Consider the following 25033-nt stretch of genomic DNA (forward strand, 5'->3'; position numbering starts at 1 on the left):
GCCTCCCTGTCCATCACCAACTCCTGGAGTTCACTCAAACTCATGTCCATCGAGTCAGTGATGCCACCAGCCATCTCATCCTCTGTCGTCCTCTTCTCCTCCTGCCCCCAATCCCTCCCAGCATCAGGGTCTTTTCCAATGAGTCAGCTCTTCGCATCAAGTGGCCAAAGTATTGGAGTTTCAGCCTCAGCATCAGTTCTTTCAATGAATACCCAGGACTGGTCTCCTTTAGGATGGACTGGTTGGATCTCCTTGCAGTCCAAGGGACTCTCAAGAGTCTTCTCCAACACCACAGTTCAAAAGCATCAATTCTTCGGCGCTCAGCTTTCTTCACAGTCCAACTCTCACATCCATATGTGACCACAGGAAAAAGCATAGCCTTGACTAGACGGACCTTTGTTGGCAAAGTAATGTCTTTTCAATATGCTATCTAGGTTGGTCATAACTTTCCTTCCAAGGAACTTTCCTTCCAAGGAGTAAGTGTCTTTTAATTTCATGGCTGCAGTCACCATCTGCAGTGATTCTGGAGCCCAAAAAATAGTCAACCACTGTTTCCACTGTTTCCCCATCTATTTCCCATGAAGTGATGGGACCAGATGCCATGATCTTCGTTTTCTGAATGTTGAGCTTTAAGCCAACTTTTTCACTCTCCTCTTTCACTTTCATCAAGAGGCTTTTTAGTTCCTCTTGACTTCCTGCCATAAGGGTAGTGTCATCTGTATATCTGAGGTTATTGATATTTCTCCCGGCAATCTTGATTCCAGCTTGTGCTTCCTCCAGCCCAGCGTTTCTCATGATGTACTCTGCATCTAAGTTAAATAAGCAGGGTGACAATATACAGCCATGACGTACTCCTTTTCCTATTTGGAACCAGTCTGTTGTTCCAAGACCTTGGTATCTCTGTCTAATTCTGCAAATCTCTCCAGAGACCAGCACTATTCAGCCAGAGCTGCACTCCTGCCCTGCTTTGCGGAGCAAGAAGGGAAGTTGTAAAGGATGCTCGCCACACCTGATGATTTTCCATCACACATCTCACTGTAGAGAACCATCAAAGATAGGCCACCTAAGGGAAACCTTTTAAAACTGTGCTTTGAAGCCAGGTATGGTGGAAAAAACCACTTCATCACACCAGGAGGGTCAACAACACGCTAGGAGAGAGTCAGAAGAGGGAAAACCTCCCTGTGAAATGGAGCAGGACCACATGGTCCTTGCCACCCCTCCCCTCCATGTCCTCAGCCTGCCTTTTGTCTGCAGAAAAACTTTAGCCAAAACAGAAGTTTAATCAGAGAAGTGAGAAAATGCAGGAGCAGAACTTCCCTGGTGGCTCATTGGGAGTCAACTGCCAACACGGGGAACACAGGTTCCATCCCTGGTCCAGGAAGATTTCATCTGCCAGAGCAACTAGACCCATGCCCTACAATTCTGAGCCCGCACTCTTGAGCCCACAACCGCAACTACTGAAGCCTGCTGCCTGGAGCCTGCGCTCTGCAACAAGAGGAGCCCCTGCTTGCTGAAACTAGGGAAAATCTGTGCACAGCAACGAAGATCCAGTGCAGCCAAAAATAAACAATTTTTTTTTTTAAATAGAAAATGCAGAAACAAAGGAAACCAAATATTATAGTCACTATGTTGTAGCCATGCATTCCGGGAAACAAACGCACTCAAGGACAATGCAGATAGTGGAGTGCAGTTTATTACACCGGCGGGCCCAAGGCAGAGTCTCCTCTTAGCCAAGGACCCCAACCAGTTTTTGCGAAAACCTTACATACTCTAAGTGTACATGCGCAAACCCACCTTTCCAAATTCCTTGAAACTAGTCTGGACAAGGTAAAAGAGAGATACGATCAAAGTTAACCCATGATTCATGTGTCACAAGACTAGATAAACAGTGGACATTTATCAATAGCACTGTGGTCATATCCCGATAAACATAATGGAATTTACGACTTTGTTCTGTTACAGAGATAATTAGCATACTCTTTAAGGCAACAGAGAGTCCAAGTACAAATCCTGAGGCTCTTTTATCCAGAGGGTCTGGTTTCCCATTGGTATGCCGCTTCTATAGACACCGGGCACAAAGTTCAGAGTCCACTGGGAGGGTGACCATGCATGTAGCCTAATGCTTGCAGCCTAGCCTAAGACGGAGTCCAGCTCTGTCTGTTTCCTCCTTCAACTAAGCATAATCAGGGACCTTTAGCTCCTCCTCAAGGGCAATAGATAATATTCTGAGCTATATCCTGTGAACCATGTTATAGACACTGAGCCCCTATCAGATGAAATTAACCATATGATGACCAAACTGTGGCCGTGCCATAAAGTGCCTCAATTCTGAGAACTGGCCTCAAAGAAATGGGAACAAACTGGCCCTGGAAGTGAAGATTAGCTGTACCTGAGACAACCAAGATGACGCTGGTCGGACCACCAATGACCAATTAAGTCAGAGCTGACTGCGCTCTTTCTGCATGTAGCCCCCTCTTTATAGGCAAGCGCCTATAAAAGCTCTTGCCCCCTGATTGTTATGGGGGGAACTGGCCTTTGGACAGACATCTGCCCTTCCCTACCCCCAGTTGCCAGCATCCAGGATAAAGCAAACTTTCCTTTCTACCAACCTGGCCTCTTTACTGGCTTTTGAGCAGTGAGCAGCCAAACCCCACTTATGGTAACACCCACACTGCAGAAGGGCCTCAGATCCTGACATAGCAGCAGCGATGTCCTGAGGACACCAGGCTTGTGCCGGCTCCCTCTGCCCAAGAGAAGCCTGTTCCCCTTGAGGGCCCTTAGGGAGAAGTGCCTGCCACTAAGGGCATCTGAGGGTCAGGGGAGCAAGAGGCATCATCAGAAACATGTTTACCCATCTGGCCACTGGTGGCCAACTATTCTTTACCAGAACTTGATGATAAATTCCATAACCCACCAGAACTTCAGCAGATGGAAAACTTGATGGAAGAATCACTTAAAATGAGAGGATCCTAATACAGCCTGTGGGCCTCTGTTAACCCATCTAAACATCACTCTACTCCAAGCTCAAGGGTAGCCGCCTCTTCACCACAATAATTCCTAAATGTATGGGACCTGGCCACCTTCAAACATTTCTCTTAATAGACAGAGGTGCCTACAAGGTGGAAGGCCTTGACTGCCTCCATGAGGAGGAAAAAATATCAAACCTGATTGACCTTAAAACTAAGTCCATTCGTGTTTCCTATCCACCCCTTTTCTGCTTCCTTGGTTAAAAATAGGAAAGGCATTATGAATTGGTGAAGTATCAATAAAAAAAAGAATGTGATTTGGAGTAACACAGACCTAGGTCCTAATCTCAGCTCTTCTGTTACCTGGAGCAAGCTCCTCAATCTTGCCAAACCTCAGTTTCTTCGTCTGCAAAATCGGATTGAAAATAAACACTTCAAAAGGCTAAAGTAAGAAATAAACAAGATAATGTCCAAAATCATCTAGCAGGTTTCCTGCAATGGAAGAAACTCAGTAAATGCTACTCCCTTCACCTGAATACAGGTTCCCAAAAGGCGGGTGTTATATGTGCAGAAGGTCTTCCCAGGTAGCACTAGTGGTAAAGAACCTGCCTGCCAATGCAGGAGACTTAAGAAATGTGGGTTCAATCCCTGGGTTGGGAAGATCCCCTGAAGGAGGGTATTCTTGCCTGGAGAATCCCATGGACAGAAGAGCCTGGTGGCCTATAGTCCATAGGGTTGCAAAGAGTCAATTTAGCATGCATACATGCAAAAAGGGCTTCATAGTCAAATAAATTTGGAACATGCTTGCTTAGACAACTTGAAATCCATTTTTTCTCTGCAGGACTTTTCAGAGCCTTTAACCTACCAATATGAGCTCCAGGAGGTGCTACAGTCTTCAGGCTTTCCAGGTTACTGTGACCATAACCCTCTTCACGGACACCACTCAGGGGCAGTGCTCTGTGGCTTATCGTTTACAAAATGATGCTTTAAATTACAGAGAGCATATCCACTAAATGCCACACTGTTTAAATGACCTCTTCTGGATTATGTAAATAGCATTGTTTCCCTTTAGGGAAAACATCGTCAAAGTAGAGAAGCCAAACTCAGTTTTCTTCCCCAAAACTCCTGCATCAAATGAGTGCTTAACCCAGTCCTAACTTTTTCTAGATGTGGACCAGCAGTACCCGCTGCCTCAGCTTCACTGCTAATTATCTCTGCTGACGCTCCCCAGCACGCGCTTCTCTGGAAGAATCAGGGGCCAAAAATAAAAGTAGAGGGGTGAACACTTAAGCATTTTTAGGTTTTCATCTGATTGGATATCTCATATATGCATGTACTCTAAATAGGGATTTCTGGGCCAAACTGTAGCAGCAGAGAAATTTTCAACCACTTTATTAAGTTTTCCCACCCTTGTAAAGGAAGCAGGCTAAAGACTCACACACTCAGCTGGCAGAGTTAGAAACAGACAGCCAGAGAGTTCAGCCGGAGGGCAAACTGCCATGGGAGGAGGGCACGGCCTCCCTGAGGCTCCAGTTTAGGCTTAAAGGCATCTTCTATTATCATTGTCACTTCTACTCATCAGTTATGAATCCTGGCATGTTGTAAAACACACCAATTCTGCTGGTCAGTAAATTTCATCCTGCAGAGGAAGGGAATTAACAAGTAAGCTCCATCTTTCCAAAACTATTTGTCAGGCTTAAAGAGCTCCTGTAGATGCTGTGGTCCAATCCAGCTCTGCCTAGTGACCTGCCTACAAGCTTCACAGCTGAGGTTGTGGATTAGACGCAAGGACAGTTTATCCCTTCATGCAGATGAGAATGTCAGACGGCTCACCTTCACCACTGTCCCCTGAATCACAGGGCACACTTAATCCTGCCGCTAAATGAAACTCTGAGCACAATGATATCGGACTGGAGGCGAGAGCTTTGAAAACAAGTGTTACATTTACGAAGCTGCAATCTCAACATCCCGCTCACCACCCACTCCCAGCTCCCTCCAGCTGTGTTCCTCTCAGTAACACCCCAATGCCTAGAGCAGCGCCTGCTGCAACAAAACATGCACTGTCATTTCCGCAGAATGAAGAACCATCTGTTGAGCGGTTATGCTAGGAAGCCCTGGGTGGGGCTCCTATCCGCACACTAGCTCTGCTAAATAGATAGTCATCCCATTTAACAGATGATAAAATCAAGGCTCAGACACGTCCAGAAACATACCCAAGGATGCTCTCACAGTATCTATATCCCAGGCAAGGCCAGAGAGGCCCAAGGAGATGGACAGTCAACCTCGCCATGTTTGAAGTGGAGGGCACCTGCCTCGGTCACTGCTGGTTGCCCTTCCAGAATCTTCCAGTATCGTTGAAAATGGGAAACAATAGTGCTCCAATTGTGATCTTGCAACAGTAATTTCCCTCATTCACCAAGTGCGTCCTATTCGCCAGCCATTATTTTGCATAATTTATATATGCTACATATTTAATCCACACAACAACCAGTTGACTAGGTATACGATTCTTGTCACTCATTTTACAGAGGGGAGAAATGAGGTCTGTAAAGGTCAAATGCCTTTTCAGAAGTTCAAGAGGCAGAATTCAAATCCAGGCAAGGCAGCCTGGCTCCAGAGCCCACACAGGCTGCAAGCGCTCGGTCTTCCTGCTCTCCTGCTGTGCTCTCAGGCTGGGAGGACTTCCTCCCTCGTGCGTTTAAGTGTATATCTGAAAGTAACACAACAGTGAAAATCGTCTATACTTCAATTTAAAAAAAAAAAATTTGCAGAACTCGGGTAAGGAGCAGAACTCTTCTGAAAGAGGCGAATTTGAACCGAGGCAGGCTCCTGCAGTTATTTGCAGTTACCACGTACTGCCTGAGTCTGCCTCCCACGTGGTGCAATGCTAAAGAACCGGCCTGCCAATACAGGAGACCCAGGAGACCGGGTTCGATCCCTTGGTGGAGAAGATCCCTGGAGAAGGAAATGGCAACCCAGTCCAGTATTCTTGCCTGGGAAATCCCATGGACAGAGGAGCCAGATGGGTCACAGTCTGTAGGATCGTGAAGAGACAGACACAACTAAGCTACTAAGCACATCCAGCCTTCAGGGGGTTGCTGGGGAGGCCTAACCCTCAGTGGGTCCAGTCTGTCCAGCACACAGACATATTTGTTACCTGTAAGTGCCTTTTGGTTTGTGGTGGCAGCAGTGACGGTTTGGGCTTTGTGACCCTAGAAACAAGATGAGCTGTCACTAAGGTCGGTCTGGCCTAGATGTAACATGGGTGGGTAAGACTGAGGGTGAGGAGATAGTCAGGCTTGAGTACATCTAGGGTGGTTAACGTCTATACAGTTAGGTTTAGGGAAAGCTCTCAAGGAAGAGAGCACGTAAGATGACGCTTAAAAGGATGCATAGGATTTTCATAGGCAGAGATAGAATGATGTTGGTGGTAAGATTTGAAAGAAATAAATACATGAATGTGGGCTACAGTCCACGGGGTCACAAAAACTGAGCATGCATGCATGCCTGAGTCTGTAGTGAGCCGCCCAGAAACAGCTAGTGTTCCCCGGGGGGGTCTACATTCCACCTGCTGAGGTCCCTGGTGCCGCCGGCAGCCTCTCGATGCCATCTCCAACCCCAGGAAGGTGGAGTGTGGCGTAGATATGGGAAGTGTGCGAGAGGGAGAAAGTGAATAGAATAATGAGATTAAAATGGAAGTGGGGCCTTGTGTGAGCAGGCTGATGACATCAGATAGAAGTATAAGAAGTATCCTGACTTCTTTGCCTGTAAAAGCTTCCAAGCCCCTCAATTCCAATGAGCACTGGAATACAACAACACCAAGCAGTTCTCAGATACCAGCTGGTGTCCTACAATCTGATTCAGTTTAGATACCATTTACCCAGTGACAGCGTCAGATCCCCCAAGCCAAGGACCAGGTGGCACCAGGCTGACCCCACCCCACCCTGCTCCAGATGCCAATCAGAAGCCCTGGTCGCTACCTGGTGCTTCTGACCCACCAGCTACAGATGGGAGGCTCCTACATCCTCTCCTTCGACTTCAGATGCCAGTCACAGTCGAGGGGGTTACTTGTTCTTCTGACTGACTGGCTGTGAATCAGAGGTTCCCACAAGCCCTCCTCAAGTTTGAGTAATTTGCTAGAGCAGCTCACAGAACTCAAAGAAACAGTCTACTTACTAGCTATTTTTAAAACAGCTTCCCAGATTGCGCTAGTGTAATTCACCTGCCAATGCAGTAAATGTAAGAGATGCGAGTTCGATCCCTGGGTTGGGAAGATACCCTGGAGGAGGAAATGGCAACCTACTCCAGTATTCTGGCCTGGAGAATCCCGTGGACAGATGGACAGAGGAACCTGGTGGGCTACAGCCAGTAGGGTCACAAAGAGACGGACACGACTGAGCAAGCACCCAGAAATAGCCCAATGAAAGAGAGGCATATGGCAAAGCATGAGAAACAGAGCCCCCATCCCCTCTCCATGCGTGCATGCTAAGTCACTTCTGTTGTGTCCGACTATTTGTGACCCTATGAATTATAGCCTGCCAGGCTCCTCTATCCAAGGGATTCTCCAGGCAAGAATCCTGGAGTGGGTTGCCATTTCCTTCTCCAAGGGCTCTTCCTGACCCAGGGATCGAACCTGAGTCTCTTTATGTCTCCTGCATTGGCAGCTGGGTTCTTTACCACCAGTGCCCTTTCCAGCCTCTCGCCAAATCTCCACGTCTCCATCAGACAGGAAGCTCTCCTAACTCTCTCTTTCTGTTTATTATGAAAGCTTCATTACAAAGGAATGACTGATTAGATCATTGGCCAGCTTTGACTGATTCGCCCACTAGACCCTCTCCTCTCCCTGAAGTTCTGGGGTGGGACTGAAAATTCCAGCCCTCTAATCATATGTTCATTGCAGTCCAAGACTGCGAGGAGATCCAACCAGTCCATTCTGAAGGAGATCAGCCCTGGGATTTCTTTGGAAGGAATGATGCTAAAGCTGAAACTCCAGTACTTTGGCCACCTCATGCAAAGAGTTGACTCATTGGAAAAGACTCTGATGCTGGGAGGGATTGGGGTCAGGAGGAGAAGGGGACGACAGAGGATGAGATGGCTGGATGGCATCACTGACTCGATGGACATGAGTCTGAGTGAACTCCGGGAGTTGGTGATGGACAGGGAGGCCTGGAGTGCTGCAATTCATGGGGTCACAAAGAGTCAAACATGACTGAGTGACTGAACTGAACTGAACTGAATCATATGTTCACTCCAAAGGCAACCAAACCAGCCCCCAACCTTAGGGGAGAACCAAAAGTCACTTTATTAATTTAAAGAACATCTTTCTCACCGTCATCTCTTAGGAAATTTCAAGGAAATTTTGGAACTGCGAGCCAGAATCTAGACAAAGACTCCTCAACCCTAACCCATCCCTGTTCCCGAAGTTCTGGCCTAAGGTGTCTACCCCACACTCCTACAGGGCTCAGTCAGTGTTTGGCTCCCACCTCCCCTTCACGAGGATGTATGGCCCCAGCCCAGACCTCTCTGGGCTCCAGGCTAGAATTTCCAGCAGCGCCCTGGACACCTGCACCTGGGCATCCTGCCAGCTGCACGGATCTCAGGCTGGACTCATCACCTTCCCAAAGCACATTCCCAGTCAGAGGTGCAAGGTCTCTGTCCAACCACTTATTCCCCAAGCAGAGGGCAGGTCCAGCCGCAGTTGGCAAAAACCAGTCACCGCCCTTAGGAATAAAGGAACTCAGACAGTAATCCAAGAAATAGATCAAAACTATGACCCAGGTGGTGATGGTGGAGATGGTTGCAGAGAAAGGCTCTATCTTATGCATGTTTTTAACGCTACAGGTCAAGATGTGTGTGTTAGCTGTTCAGTCATGTCTGATTCTTTATGACCCCGTGGACTGTAGCCCACTAGGTTCCTCTGTCCTTGAACTTCTCCAGGTAAGAATACTGGAGTGAGTTGCCATTCCCTTCTCCAAGGGTTTTTCCCAGCCCAGGAATCGAACCCAGGTCTCCTGCATTGCCGGTAGATTCTTTACCATCTGAGCCACAAGGGAAGCCATGGGCATGTTGCACTCCTTCAATAAATGAGCCTGGAGAGAGAAAAGAAGATCTGACCACAGGACACACTGATGTTATGAAGGGCAGCCTGGGAGACAAAGAAGGTGCTGCTAGGGAAGTAAGAGGACAAGCAGGAGTGAGGGTCCAGAGGCAAAGCCAGGGAAAGGTTTCTGGAAGGTCAACCAAGGCTGGGGTCCCAGTGGGGTGAGGACTGAAAAGAGACCATTGTTTCTGACAGCACAGAGGTCATGGAGACAAGACAGGGTAGATTGGATGGCATGTGGGGAAGAAGACAGGTGAGAGAATCGAGAGGTGAAACGAACTAGAAGCAAGTCTTCCGCGGAGCTTTGATATTCAGTGGAGCAGAGATGGAGCAACAGCTGAAAGAAAATCTAGGGTGGGGCTTGTAATTTTGGGAGATGACTGCCTGCTTGTGTGCTGGCGTAATCCAGTGGAGAAGGGGAGTCTGTGGAAGAGAAGAAGTCATTGCGGAAGCAAAGCAGCTGATGGGTAAGAGGGTCGAAGACATGGGGGCCTGTGGACAGTGTGCTTCCAACACGGCAGGGACGGTCTGGCTGATGCCTCCCTAAACTCCTGGTTGCATCTCTAATCTACTCTCCTGATTCTTCAGTCTTTAATCAATCACCAAATGTTGTTATTTGTTCACCCCATAGTATCAATCACTTTCGCCGCTTGATTTTTGTTCTCATGCCGTCATTCACAACTCTATCATTACAAGCCTTCCTCTTGAGAAAATACATTTGCTTCAGTGTTCAAAGTAGAATCACATAGAGCCCTTACGCAGCCCAGATGAGCAGGACAAGCAGTCTGTCCCTATCAATGGATGCGGTCTATGGAGAAGAGGAGCTCCTTGCTGCCTGGTCCCACAGTCACTGGAGTTCAGTGACTGTGACACTTGACAAAGTGTCAAAGTGACAGAGACAGCTTGTCTTTGCTGTCTCCTGCCCTTTTGCTGTCCTAAGGCAGAGGCCCAGGGTCCCTGCTGGAGCCCAGAGAATGAAGGCAGGGCAAAGAGAAGCTCCCCCCACCACACGCGCTGTGACCAGTGCTCTCCACACTCACCCACAGATCCCAAGGCCACCAGACATGCTCATCCAGCAGAAACAACCTAGACCAAGGGCAATGGCTCTTAGCAGACGATCTCTTTCCAGCCAAGAATTCCTCAGGGAGAAAGCATGGCTCTACCGATGGCTAAAATCAGTCCTGGCTTCTCCCCTGGCTTTGCATGGAGGTGCTCACCTGGCAGGCACGAGCCAACCCCTGCTGAAGCTTCTCCCCCACTGCCGAAACTGGGGCCAAGGTTAGCTCACCCCCAGCACTGGAGGTACCCCAGGCCCTTCACAGAATCGAAGTCCAGGCCCGAGAAAAGAGGAAGGTGCTCCTTCTCCCAGCCCGTGGGGGGCCTCACTCTTGCCTCGGATGATTGACAGTTGAAACATCAATTTCTTGAACAGTAAAATCCCACCCCTGGGCTTCCCAGTGAGCTCAGTGGTAAAAACAAACAAACAAACAAACCCACCTGCAATGCAAGAGATGTGGGTTCAATCCCTGGGTCAGGAAGATCCCCTGGAGGAAGAAATGGCAACCCACTCCAGTATTCTTACCCAGAGAATTCCATGGACAGAAGAGCCTGGTGGGCTATAGTTCATGGGGTTGCAAAAAGGCAAACACGACTACGTGACTGAGCATGCACGCACAACCCCCTCAGACTTGGTAATTCACTAAAATGACTCACAGAATTTAGAAAATGACTGTATTTGCAATTACAGTTTTACTACAAAGGATTCAAATAAAGAGCAGCCAAATGAAGAGACACACAAAACAAGGTCTCAAATGTGGAGCTTCCATTTCTTCTCCCCAGGGCAGCGGAATGGGTCACTCTGCTGGCACATAAGTATGCTCACCAACAGGAAGCTCACCCATCCAGTGAGTCTCAGCATCCAGAATTTCCAGGAGGGTTTCATTACATAGGCAAGGTTGATTGAATCATCGGTCATGTGATTGAACTCTCTCTCCAGCCTTCTCCCAGCCCCCACCCCATCTCTCCCATAGAACTCAGGAGATCCGATTGATATCACGTGGCTCAAAGCTTTCATTCTCTGATTTCATGGTTGGTCTTTCCCGTGGTCAACCACCAACGTAAAACTCTCTGGGTGCCCATCATATGTGACCTCATTAGCATAAGCCCAGATGAGGTCCCAGGGCCCACCATAAATAACAAAGACAAAAACTCCCTCCAAGGAACCTGGGACAAAGACCAGACATTCTTTATTATACAACAGTCACGTGGGTCATGAACACCCATCTGGCCAAAAAGCGAAGGGAGAGAGTAGACGATTTCCCAAGAAGTGTGCATGAGCCGGGCCTGGGAGTGATATACATACACCTAATTGCAAGAGGATCTGGAATTTTGGGCCTAGCTGTATTCCTAGGAAGAAGAGAAAACAGATTTGTTAAACAGTAAGGTGGCTCAAACGGTAAAGAATGCCTGCAATGAGGGAGACCCAGATTCAGTCTCTGGATTGGGAAGATCCCCTGGAAATGGGAATGGCCACCTACTCTAGTATTCTTGCCTAGAGAATTCCATGGACAGAAGAGCCTAACAGGCTATAGTCCATGGGTCACAAAGAGTTGGACATGACTGAGCAACTAGTACTTAACAATGCCACACAGATACCTTACTATCCTGGAGTAACAATATTTGTCTTAGAGGAATAGACTGAAGATGAGATTATAAAGTTTCTCAGCATATTACTTGGGACATGGTGGGCCAATGACTAGCCTCTTAACTATTCTCCCTTCCTCCTTTCTCCCTGGTCTGTCTTCTCTCCAGTTCTTTTCTGCCCTTTGTTTCTCTTTAATATTTCTGCAAGCTCTACTTTTCGCAAGTCATCACCTATTCCCACTCCATCCAAAGAACTTGGATAGTTTCAATTGTCTTCAGGGCAAAGTCCAAAGAGAACCTGGCATTAAGGCTCCCACCCCAACTTCCTGACTCCCCCACCACTACCCCTCATCTTGAAACAACTCCTGCTCTCAGAACATACCATGCAGCTCTGCTTCAGTCGGATTCTTTATCTGATCTCTGCTGCTGCTGCTGCTACTGCTGCTGCTGCTGCTGCTGCTAAGTCGCTTCAGTCGTGTCCGACTCTGTGCGACCCCATAGATGGCAGCCCACCAGGCTCCCCCGTCCCTGGGATTCTCCAGGAAAGAACACTGGAGTGGGTTGCCATTTCCTTCTCCAATATCTGATCTCTGGCCCCACCTAAATCATACTCATATTTTAAGAAATAACTCATTTCCCACTTTCTCCATGAACCTCTTCTGACTACACAGGTGTTACTCCCTCAGACTGAACATATCATCTCTTCTTACTGGACATTTGTGATGCTTCTTCATATTATTTCATTAAGTTCCATCTGTGTAAGCATTCCTCCCTTTAGCCTAATTTCCTAAGAGCAAGAGCCATGCCCGGTACCCCTTGCATCTCTCTAGGTTACCTAGGGTAGTACCTTTTGCAGAGAAGATATTTCAACAAATAGTTGTTGATTGAGGCATAAACATCAACAGAATAATGCACTAGGAAGAGTTCAGATCTGAGCTTAAAATCCAGTGACAATATTTTCAAGCTGCATAATCAGAGACAAGGTCATCTCTGAAGATCTCTTTAAGTCAAGGCTAACTACCTCTACTAGACAGGGTGGTTATGAGTACTAATGGGATAAATGTATATAAGGCACTTCCTGAGTCCCTAGAACAGTGTGCCTTCACAAATGTTAGTTCCCTTGCCCAGCCACCCTACATGAAACTGATGACATAAAATGACCTGGGAGGAGACAGGCAAAGCTGACAAATATATCTTACATTCCAAAGCTCAGAGATCCTGGCCCTGGGGTGGGGTGTGTGGGGGGGGGGGGGGGGGGAATAGGGGGTGACCACCTCTTTTGATAATATGTGAAAGATAAGATGCTCTTTTTTTATTTTTTAACAAGATGCTCTTTGACTCTAAGGGGGCCTGAAATGAGGTTTAAGGGATGGTAAGATGCTAGCAAATTCAAACTCAGAGTTATTTCAAGAAAAATTTGCATCCTTTGGTCTGACCTCACCAGGGAGCTGGAGACCGTTTTGTCAGTTTGGCAGGAAGGTGAATATTCCACCCTGAAGAGCCATGGACCCAGACAGCCCTGGTTTAATGACCCAGCAGTAAGGGGACTGGCCTGTCCCAAACGAACAAGAGAAGATGGGGGATCACTCAGTCAGGCCTGGACCAATAGGCACACATCCCCCTTCCATACTGACAAATGTCTTAAACTGGCCATTAAGAGAGCCACCCTGTGGGACATCCTGTTGAGTCCACAGTTGTTTATAAGATGATAAATGGGTGTGACTCTGGATAAAAATAAAGCCCTACACTATGGGGAGGAGTAGATGCGTGTCTGTGTGTCCTTTGAATTATCACCAGTAGTTGATCAAGAACTCACTGCATATTCTTTGCAGAGCAGCCTCGTTGTTGTTCAGTTGCTAAGTTGTGTCCCACTCTTTGCAACCCCATGGACTCCTATGCAACAGGCTTCCCTGTCCTTCACTGTCTCCCAGAGTTTGCTCGAACTCAAGTCCATTGAGTCGGTGATGCCATCTAACCATCTCATCCTCTGCTGCCCTCCTCTTTTGTCTTCAATCTTTCCCAGCATCAAGGTCTTTTCCAATGAGTTGGCTCTTCGCATCAGGTAGCCAAAGCATTGGAGCTTCAGCTTTAGCACCAGTGCTTCCAATGGATACTCAGGGTTGCTTTCCTTTCGGATGGACTAATCAGAGGGAAAAAGCAGAACCTCTGCTTCTCGCGCAGGACAGTGGAGTCTCCCGCCCACCCGCTTTCTCAGAGAAACCTGAGTTAGCCTCCCAACTCTACCACCCACCTGCCCCAGGACTTTCAGAAGTGATCCACCTTGACATCCCCAGATGTACTGCCCTCGCAGGGCCCCTGAGCGTCAGCTGAGGAAGCGGATGTCCCTACAGAGCCAGCATAGCCCCTGCCATTGTGCTCACGAATGCTGTCAGTACATTATCAGACATCAGGAGATGGAAGAGCAGAGCGTAATTTTGGCCACCTCATGCGAAGAGTTAACTCATTGGAAAAGACTTTGATGCTGGGAGGGATTGGGGGCAGGAGGAGAAGGGGGCAACAGAGGATGAGATGGTTGGATGGTATCACCGACTCGATGGACATGAGTTTGAGTAAACTCCAGGAGTTGGTGATGGACAGGGAGGCCTGGCGTGCTGCAGTCCATGGGGTTGCAAAGAGTCAGACATGACTGAGCAACTGAATTGAACTGAGTAAATTGTAACTGTTTATTAAGCATGAATAGGGATTCAGTCTGAGCAGACACAAGTGAAAATGAAAAGGGATTTTCATGGTATCGGCCCCTCTGCATCCAAGGCCCCTCAGCTGGATTGAAGGTTTCCTCTTACATTACGTGGGGCTGTCTGGTCACCTGTTTGCAGACCTTCTCAGGTTCCAATCGATGTGCCTTCCTTTGGAGAAGTTCTGGCCCTCTTGCAACCACCCTGCCCAGTCCATCTATATTTTATAGATGAGAGCAGAACACCAAGGCTTCAGTGAAATGACATTTCCAAATGACATTGGGGGGAATGGCCATGCCCCCCAATTCAAAGACCTATTTGTTGGCAGAGCTGGAATGCAGAACTATTGGGTCTGAAGCCACCGTCTCAGGCCTGTACCCTTCTCCCTTTCTAAAGCCCTGACCCTCCTGAGGCTTTGCAGTAGTGGCTACAGGGTTTGGAGACAACTGGCAAAAGGACAGTGAACTTGCACGGGAGCCCGTGAGTCCACGTCCATTTACAGTTGGGATGGAGAGTCCCCACGGTGACTGCCAGGCTGAGGGGCCAGTGGGCAGTCTGGGCCCATCACCATGACAACAGGCAAACAGCACTTTCTCCTTTCCAGACCCATCTGTCCATCGCCACCTGTGATCTTCACTCCGCTTACTTTCTAACGTGGACAAGAAAAGTGACCCCTCTTCTAACTGGTAGGAAATCTGAGCTCAAGAAAGTGGTATCACTGCCTAACCACAGGGCCAAGCCCCTCACAGTTCAGAAATAGCCCACCTGACAATCAGAAGGGTCTTCTCACGAAAACTGCACATTTATGCCACAGTCGTGACAGAGAAACATCGGTGCCAGATCCCAGGCCTGTATCTGAGCCCAGCTGCTTCTCATTCTCTTCCGAGGCCAGGCCTGCTGCGAGGTTTCATTTAATTGTGTATTTTTATCGTTTGATATTTGTAGCCAGATGCCTGTAGGCAATAAATGCCCTTTTCCATCAGTTCAAGCAAGAAAATGTACCTGCCATGGTACCATTTGCTTCACTGGGCTGCTGACTTATTTTAAGAACTAAATCTTTGCTGCTACCCTATTTTTCACACTGGGGTGTATGTACTCCCAAGACTGACATTAACTTACACGGAGGGCAATTTCCTTTCGAGTGAGAATGTAGCGCCACCTAGTGTCCGCTCTCTCAACCGCAGCCAAAATAAATAGCGGTAACCTTGACAAATGAGAAAGTTTTGCGCTCTCAACCAGAATTTCTACACACATTCTTCTCTTCTCACATAACAGAGCTTTCTTGGCAGGATTATATTTGTCTTATTTTTAAGATAAATAAGTTAAGACACAAGGCTCCAGCAAGAAAGCTGAGTAAGTTTTCCACTTGCCAACTCGGGGTCATACTTTCCAACTTGGGTGGCTGTCATTTATAAACGATGAGCTCATGAGAGAAGAGAGCTAATGCAACCCCCAGGTGCCCAAAGCACGACCGTGGAGAATGGCAGCCCTCCCGCGGGACCTGATGCAATCGTCTTGACTTTATTTAGCCTTTCATACCAGCATCTGTAAGCTCTGGGTGCAGGATTATCCTCACAGCACCCCCTAAGGAGTACAAATCTCAGTGATGTTATTACCTGCAGGTTACCTCAGGAACTCATATGTAAGGAGGTGTTAAGTCTTTCCTCTGTGGTGCTACCCAGAGATGGGGCTGTTCACAGGCCCCAAAAACTCACTGCCCCTCTACTTCCTTGCCAGTGCAAGAACTGATATCTGTCATCCTATTACCACTCTGGCCTCCACGCTCCCAATTTTTTCCAATGTCTACACAGAATCTCTTGACCTTGGCACCACTGAGATGGATAACTCTTTGTTGGGGGTGGGGGACAGTGGTCTGTTCTATACACTGTGGATGTATAGCCCACATCCTGTTTTTCTACCCACTAGATGCCAGTAGCATCCCTCTCCGCATTTATGACAATCAAAATATCTCTAGACATTGCCAAACGTTCCCTCGGGGTGCAAAATTACCTCTAGTTGAGAGCCACTCTTCTAGAAGGCAAATACACAGAAATATAAATACAATAATACTAACAACAGTTGCTGGTGCTGTTCCCATTGGAAAGGTCCAAATTGCGTGTGAAGAGCTTGATGATACTATCTTATTTAATATTTGCAACCAAGAACCAGTCTGTGTTGACTCTCTATGGAAATACTTACATTGCACATAAAGAGACTAGAGCTCAGAGATGTTAAGTAACATGGCCAAGGTCACACAGCCAGCAGCCACAGCCAGCAGCAGCAGAGGTATCATTTAAAATCGGGCTTTTGTGACTCCAAACCCTGAGCTCATCACCACCTCCAGATTCTGGGACCACAGATCACAGATGTTTCTGAATAGCCCTGATTGTCCACAGACCTAGCGTATGCTTAGCACTATTCAAATAATATATCCAGATCCAGGTTCAAAGACATAAAGACTGTGGCTCTTCTCTGTAAGTTCAATCCAAAGTGTTACAGCCAAGGTCTTGCTCCAAGGCAGAGCCCTGGGCCAGAGTGCAGACACAGTGGCCAATAATTCACTGTATAACCTTTATTTGGGGTCAGTTATTTAAGCTCCCAAAGTCTCTATATAGTCACCTCCAAGATAAAAAGGATGAGTTAGAGATTTTCAACCCTGGCTGCACACTAAAGTCATATGGGGATCATGATGCGGAGCAAAAAAATCATATGAGGAGCCTAGGAATCACCCCAAAACAATTAAACCAGAATTGCTGTGACCTGGACCATAACATTTCTGAGCTCCCCGGGAACTTGATATGCAGTCAGAACTGAGACAAATAGGACTAAGCCCCTCAAGTTTTGTGTTTCTACTTTAGGACCTGATTCCCTTAGAGAGGAGGTCCTCTTTTACCCTTTCCATGATACACAAAGCTGGTTTAGGGGTGCCTGGTTTCTCTGTCTCCAAAGACTGTCCCAAAAGCCTTGAACAATTTCCTGGGACCCCCTCAGTGTCTCAACTGCCCTCCAGTCTCTGAATGAATCGTTTCCAGCCTCTACTGTACCAACCAAAAGTCTGGAAACTCCACCCCACTGCCTATGGCAGCTGGGGGTGGCAACTCCTTCCACAAAAGGCTGCAAAGAGCAGGGAGCATGACAGAAGACAGCTGCACCCACTGAAAGACTATCCCCCTCCTGGCCTCGTTGAGCGCTTGCCCTGTCTGACTTTAATAAGGTTAATTCTAATCTGTGGTCTTTCAAGAGGTGAGAGAAGCTCCCCTTTCTGAACATGACTCACTGCCTCCCATTTCAGCCCAAAGGCAAGTGATAACATCTCACTCAGCAGGTGCCTGAGAGGAGTTCTGGCTACAGAAATGCGACTTCTCCCCTTCCTCTGCCTCCCACCACCTCCATTTCTGTGAGCGACCCCATCACATTGGGAGGGCTTCACGCAGTACTTCTAGGTACAAAAGAAGCAATAAAAGTAATTTACATCGATGAAGCATTCCTGAGACGCCAGGCTCTGGGTAAAGTATCTACACGCACTGTTTCATCTCTTCTTCGCAAGCACCCTCCTGAGAAGGTACTGTTGTTATTAACGTCATCATCATCATTATCCCCATTTTACAAATGTCTGCATTCACTGTTCTTGTTCCTCGGCCTTGGTCCCCATGATGCCACCAACTATCTGAATGAAGGCAGCTTCCCACTGGCCCATGCAAGTGCAGGGCCCATGGCCAGTTGGGTTCACCACTGGTTCCCAGACTGGCAGAAAAAGAGCCAGAATTCAAACTCAGGCAGGCTGGCCCCTATGTGCCTGTGAAGTCTATAAAGAAGGCTGAGAGGGACTTCCCTGTGGTCTAGTGGCTAAGACTCTGTGCTTCCAGTGCAGGGGGCCCGGGGTTCAGTCCCTCCAATGCAGGGGGCCCGGGGTTCAATCCCTGGTTGGGGAACTAGATCCCACATGCTACAACGAAGAGTTCATGTGCTGCAACTAAAGACCCCACATGGTGGAACTGAAAAAAAAAAGGCTGAGCAGGCTCTCGGGATGTGAGCCATGAAGGAAAAAGATATGGTCGGTGTGGTCAAGTGCTCCCGAGACACCAAGGCTCTATCCATGAAGAGGCCAGGGAGGGTCATTTCATAGGAGTTGTGGGGTGGAAGGGTGTTGCTGAGTTGAATGAATGGGAGATGAAGAACAGAGAGAACAGCTACCTAGCCCAAGCTCACACTGTTTGCTGCACAACAGGCCAATAAATGGAGAGACAAGCCGCTGGGGCAAGGAATGGAGACTGTATTCAGAAAGCCAGCAGCCCAAGAAGGCCGCGGACTGGTGTCCCAAAGAACCATCAGCCTTCCCCAGTTAGAGGTCAGACGCCTTTTATCCTAAAAGGGGAGAAGGGAAAGTCCTAATTCTGGCCATACTCCAAAGGAGGTGTGTTCATTTCTTCCTCCCTGCAGCCATTCACATGTGGGCCTGGTCAAGAGGTTTCCTGTGAGTTAAATATATTTTAGCATAATGCTCATGACCTGGGAGTCACGGTGTCCAGAGATGGGCCATCATAACGTAAGCTCTAGGCAACACTCCCCTTAGTGATTAATTTGTACTAAAATGTAACGGTTCTTCTCTGTTACAGAAAGAGTGAAAACAACTCCCTGGAGAAGAGGGAGACTTTTGTTTTGATTTGTTTTGCTTTGTTTTATCATGCTTTCCGTGAGAGAGACTCGAGCATGTTAAAAGCTGATGGGAGGTGCCGGCGGAGACAGAGAGGCTGAAATGTTTGAGGGATAGAGGGCAAAGTGGAACTGCAGGTCCCCAGCTGTCTCTGCCACAGTCAGAGGGAAGGCCAGAAAGCCAATCAGACCTTGCAGGCCCAGGTGGGTGGTACCTGAAGGGGGCTGAGGCTGGCATCTTTACACCAAAATTACATTCTACCCCATGACCACCCTGGGAAGTATGGATAGTCAGTCCCTCTGCACAAGTGAAGAAACATCCTCGAAAATTCGATAACTTCAGGATCTTCCCTGGTAAGTCTAGTAGTTAAGACTGTGTTTCCAATGTAGGGGATGTGGGTTCAATCCCTGGCACCAGAATCCCACATGCTGCACAGTGTGGCCAAAAAATATTAATAAAGTAAATTTTTTAAAGTTTGGTTAAAACAAAGAAAAGAAAGGTTTGGTTTAAGAAAAAAAAAATTAGGTGACTTTGATGCAGCCAACAAAGGGCACAGCTTGGCTGAGCACCAGGTCCCTCAGGCATTGAAGCCTGAGCTGGTCTGTGGTTGCAACCTGACACCCTCAGCAGAAGGTGACCAGGACCAAGTGCCACCAGATTCAAGCCAAGTCAACCAGATCCCCCAAGTCCCTGGTCTTCCCACTGCCCTGCCCTCCCCCTGCCTTTTGATCTGCAAGTGGTCAGCCCTCACCTCCCCGGTGTGAGTGAGTCTTTGTTGGCTCAGCAGCTCAGGAACAGACATCAGGGTCAGGGGAGTCCACCAAATGAGACCTTGTCCGAGTTAGGAAATCAGTGCAGCAAGTTAATTTATCACCACGGTGGGACTGCGTGTATGCATGCTAAACTGCTTCAGTCATGTCCAGCTTTGCAACCCTATGGACCACAGCCCACCAGGTTCCTCTGTCTGTGGGATTCTCCTGGCGTGAATACTGGAGTGGGTTGCCATCCCCTTCTCCAGGAGATCTTCCCCGCCCAGGGATGGAACCTGTGTCTCTTACGTCTCCTGCATTGGCAGCCGGATTCTTTACCACTAGTGCCACCTGGGGGTTAGAGGAGCATTTTCCCCATCCTCCTTGGTCTTTGCCCTTCCAGGCACCTCCCTCCCAGAACAGCTTAACACCAGCCACTAACTGATGTTTAGGCTCACTGGCTGTGCACCCTAACCCGCTGACACCCCGGCACTGCTTGTTTACGCCTATCTCCAGACTCAGAACTGGAGCCGAATCAGAGTTCATCCATCAATCACATCAAAAAGCCCAGCAAGCCAATTAAAATCCTATCTGAGAGAGCTCTGTTTGGTGTGAGATGGGACCAAAATCCAGGAGGTGAATTTGTTACAATGATTTTAATAAGCAGGGGCATTTCATTAGACCCTCACAGAACAGGGAGGCATTCAGGCTTGAGCTGCCCCCAGGAGGTCAGACTCTGCCCACCCACGAGTGGGACACGTCTGGCCTGTTAAAATCAAACACAAACAGAGACCAGACTCAAAAATCCCCTGAGCAGACAAGTTCAGTTTAGTTATACAAGCAAAGCTTAATTTAGTTAGCTTCTTTTGCAAGACAAGCAAGGTTAACTTGACCTGGATCACTTCTTCCTTTGGCTGCTGAAAATCATATGCAAAGCTTCAATTGTTCCCCCAAATTGATATGAGGCAACCAAAAAAGCTGATTCCTTCTAATATTGTATGTAATTCTGAATTGGTACCTGAGAAGAACGTGAAGAGTCAACAGAAGCACCTCCACGCTGTATAAGCTGCTTCATAACGATATTCCTCGGAGCCTCACTCCATGTTTGTTTGACTGCTCCCCACTTACAAACTGTCCTTTTCGGTGTGTGCACAATACTTTCCTATTTACTGCTTCAGTGGCTCATTGGTTCTGTTGTTGTGTAGTCGCTAAGTCATGTCAGACTCATTTGTGACCCCATGGACTGTGGTCCACCAGGCTCCTCTGTCCACGGAATTTCCCAGGCAGGAATACTGGCGTGGGTTGCTGTTTCCTTCTCCAAGAAATCTTCCTAAACCAAGGATCGAACCCTCAGCTCCTGTATTGGCAGGTGGGTTCTTTACCTTGGAGCCATCAGGAAAGGCCTCGCTGGTGTTACTCCTGGCTCTTTTCTGAACTCTTTCTGAACTCTGGACAGCTGTAAGGGGTGTGAGCCCAGGATGGTGAGAAGGACTGTGTGCCCTGGGTCATTGTGGAGGATGTTACTGATCCTCCCAGCAAGGATCTGGGCAAATAGAGGACAGAGTCATCTAGGACTCAGGGCCCCTGACCCTAGCTCCCAGGTTCTGCCCCCCTGAGCGCCTCCTGTGTCCTGAGTTCCTACCAGCTTGGGGAGAGGGGTAGGCCAGAATTCAGACACCTGAGCTAGGCAGCCAGCTTCACTGGACACCAAGAACGTGGCAATGCGCTCAGGAATCTATCCCTCCTCTCTGGCACGACATGGAAACCTGGAGGGTAGGGATTTCCTATCCTCTCCATTTCGAATCTCCTGCAACTGGACACCTGTATGCTCCGTGCTTCCTGGGACACAAGGCCACGGTGCATAAGCGCTGTCACTTCCGCTTGTGAATCTGTACGGGGTTTATAAAGCAACAGGGTCCTCGGCTTCCTGCCCCTCCCCTTCTTTAGCATTGCTCCTCTCTCCCTCCATGCCCAGATCCCAGGTGTGGGGTCCTATTCTTACCTCCTACCCTCAACTCGGTAGTGAGGGGCCAGATCCCAGGGAAGACGCCCCAACTTCCTCCCTCCCTCCACACTCTGATCCTGGGAGTCCCCATTCAAGAGCCTACCTTTCATCTTGGACCTACTGTTGCCAGCCCCTGAAGCTTCCTCATCTTCAAAATGAAGTGCAGGCTAATTGAACTTGAAAATCCACCCTGACCCTTGAACCGCACATGCTCTGACCTTGAGTCTGACTGTGGATGTGCTGGAATAAGGCCTGCTCCTGGGACAGCGAGTGCGGGAAATGATGCTGAGGACGGTGCCGAAGAGCCGATGGATGCCCGGGCAGGTGCTGAACCCCCGGGCTCGGTCCTTCCCCTCCCCACACCGTGATGCAAGGGACTCAGCCCCGCACAGCTGGAGAGAAAGGAGAGTTTGCGGATGGGCAAGCAAGGCAAGCTGCCTGCCGTGCAGAGTGCTGCCTTACAGCAGAAAGAACAGAGAACACAGCCAAGGGACTTCCACTTCCATCTCCTCCTCTCTCTCCACTCAAACTGGGCCCCCACTTCCCAGTGCCTCAAGCTGGAATCTCCCTGAGATGTTCTTCTCTGGGAATGTCCAGCCCATGAAGCACAACGTCTGTCGTGTTTGTAGCTGGCGCTCCACAACCTCTGCCCAGGGTCAGGTTCTCAATAGTGTTGAATTTCCCAAAGTGCTCCAGGATAGAGCCAAAATGATCAACTCCATCTTACAGGTGGTGAAAGGGCTTGATAAAGGGGGTCAGGAGAAGGACGAAGGGACATAAAATTAAATATACAACATCCATACACTTGTTTTTCTAATACCAGACTGAAAGTGAACGTTGTGACCCCACAGACTGTAGCCTGCCAGTCTCCTCTGTCCATGGAATTCTCCAGGCCAGAATACTGGAGTGGGTAGCTGTTCTTTTCTCCAGAGGATCTTCCCAACCCAGGACTTGAACCCAGGTCTCCTGCGTTGCAAGCATATTCTTTACCAACTGAGCCACCAGGGGCTTGATAAAGGGGGGTCAGGAGAAGGAAGAAGTGATGTAAAAATTTAATATAAAAAACTCTTTACACTTGTTTCTCTAACACCAGACTACTTATGAGCAAATTAAACTCTTTACAGGATGCCCACCCTCCTGATCCTTCTTTTCATCTCATCCTTCATCTTTATGTCCTTTATCCGAAAGCTCAAAAGTTAGAGTTGAGAGGAGAGGGCCCTTTTTTCTATCACATCCCATTGTGACTGCCAGCACATCCTGTTCACCAGGGCTGTGAGGAGGGTTGGTGCAGGTGAAAAACGCTGGTTGCCAGAGACAGTACAGGATCAAGGGAATGGAGGTGGAACAGGAGGGAAGGAGGCAGGGCACAACCTTGAAAAGAATGATACAGCCACAGGACAGGACAAAAACTGGTTAGAACCAACTGGGTGCAAGATTGTGGAAGATTCAACTTCCGGTGGACCTTGAGCCTCATTATACACTCACTAGTGCCATGACCGTTCTGAGGCCAACCATAAAACATCAAGAGATGGGGATATCAGACCACCTTAACTGTCACATGAGAAATCTATCTGCAGGTCAAGAAGCACCAGTTAGAACCAGACATGGAACAAGGGACTGGTTCAAAACTGGGAAAGGAGTAAGTCAAGGCTGTATATTGACACCCCGCTTATTTAACTTATATATAGAGTTCATCATGTGAAATGTTGGGCTGGATGAATCACAGGAAAATAAAGGATGTTACAAAATTCCAACTTGGATGGAGAAGCCTTGGAAGCAAGGGAGGATGACGAGAAGACGTCTCCCAAAGCAGCTTCCTGATTTCTGCTGGCTCATCGTAAATGTCATTCACTCAACATTTATTGAGCACCCACTGTGTGCTAGACATTATTCTGGGTGCTAGGAATACAGCAGGGAGTAAAACAAAAACCTTTGGCCTCAAAGAACCAACATCCTAACCTGGAGAAATAATAAACATAATAGTAAGCACGTTCTCTAGTAGGAAAGGTTAGGTAAGTGAGCATGGGGCAAAAGGGCAGCATAAGGAGGACGGCGCGGCTTTAAGTAAGGGGTGGGAGGGTCTTGTTGAGAAAGGTAACGTGAGCAGACGCCTTAAGGAGGTATAAGGGAGAGAAGCCTGCAGACCACTGGGAGCCCCTGATCCTCATCCTCTCCTTCACGCGGTGCTAGCTCCTGCTGCCGGCATAATTTCATGCCTTCAGTAAATAGTTAATTAAGCAAAAGGAAATAAGGCATCGTTTCATTATCCAAATCATTTTTTAAAAGAGCAGGGACAAGCTTTACTTATTCACTCTAATGTCTAATAGTATGTAAGTACAAAATAAATAATGTGTTGAATCAATTAATTCATCCATAATCAATAACTTAATTAATAAAAACCCTACAACTTCCCTGTAAGTGTGAAACATGATACAAACTGTCATATAAACAACAGATTGGAGACTCTTTTAAGATGTAAAAGTACCCCTAGTAATATCAGAACACTATTATATTTTTGCTTTTTCCCTTCCAGCACTTATCTGTATCTATAACTTATCATAGGTATGATTTAGTGATTCATAATCATAAACACACGATTCTGACAACGGGTTTTTTCTACCTATGATGTTCTTTTCGTAATTGCCATCGATAAAGGATACACAGGCTATGTTCCGACTGCCAGAAAGCAGCATTGTTTCCAATGTCCCTGAATTAGAACGCGCCAGGTAGCAAGGAGGCTCCATAGCTCAGTGGTTAGAGCACTGGTCTTGTAAACCAGGGGTCGCGAGTTCGATCCTCGCTGGGGCCTCTCCTGCACTTCTCTTTACTTTTTAAATCGTCCCGTTGTAAACATGCCCCCAAATACAAAATTTCTGAAAACGTTACTTCTTGCAGGATTAACAGTAACTGCTCCTGACATGCTTTACGGTGCTTTAGAACTGACCCGGAAGATAAAATACCGGAATGCAACAAAAAGCAAGAAAAGGAAAAGAGGTCCTCGGCGACGCGGTGCTACCAGGACCTGGGGCCCAAGCTCCCGAAAAGGAGGCGCGAGGCTCCAGGGGTTCGTTCTCACGACCTGCAAAATCAAACTGGCACTGAGCCACAAAAGGGCAGAAGGGGCGGCCGGCGCCCGGCACTCCGCCGCGGGCGGGGCGCGCGCGGAGGCGGAGTTGCGCCTGCAGTTGCGCCGCGCGGCCGGCGGGAGGAGCTGTGGCTA

General features: G+C 48.1%; 1 non-coding gene across 1 annotated transcript; it reads left to right on the forward strand.

Annotated features, from left to right (window-relative positions):
• Positions 1–24549: 24549 nt before the first annotated feature.
• TRNAT-UGU (transfer RNA threonine (anticodon UGU)) lies at positions 24550–24622 on the forward strand. Its single transcript has one exon. It is a non-coding gene; the product is annotated as a tRNA-Thr (tRNA).
• Positions 24623–25033: the final 411 nt, after the last annotated feature.

Source organism: Ovis aries, chromosome 12 (assembly GCF_016772045.2).
Source record: "Ovis aries strain OAR_USU_Benz2616 breed Rambouillet chromosome 12, ARS-UI_Ramb_v3.0, whole genome shotgun sequence".
Taxonomy (NCBI): Eukaryota; Metazoa; Chordata; class Mammalia; order Artiodactyla; family Bovidae; genus Ovis; species Ovis aries.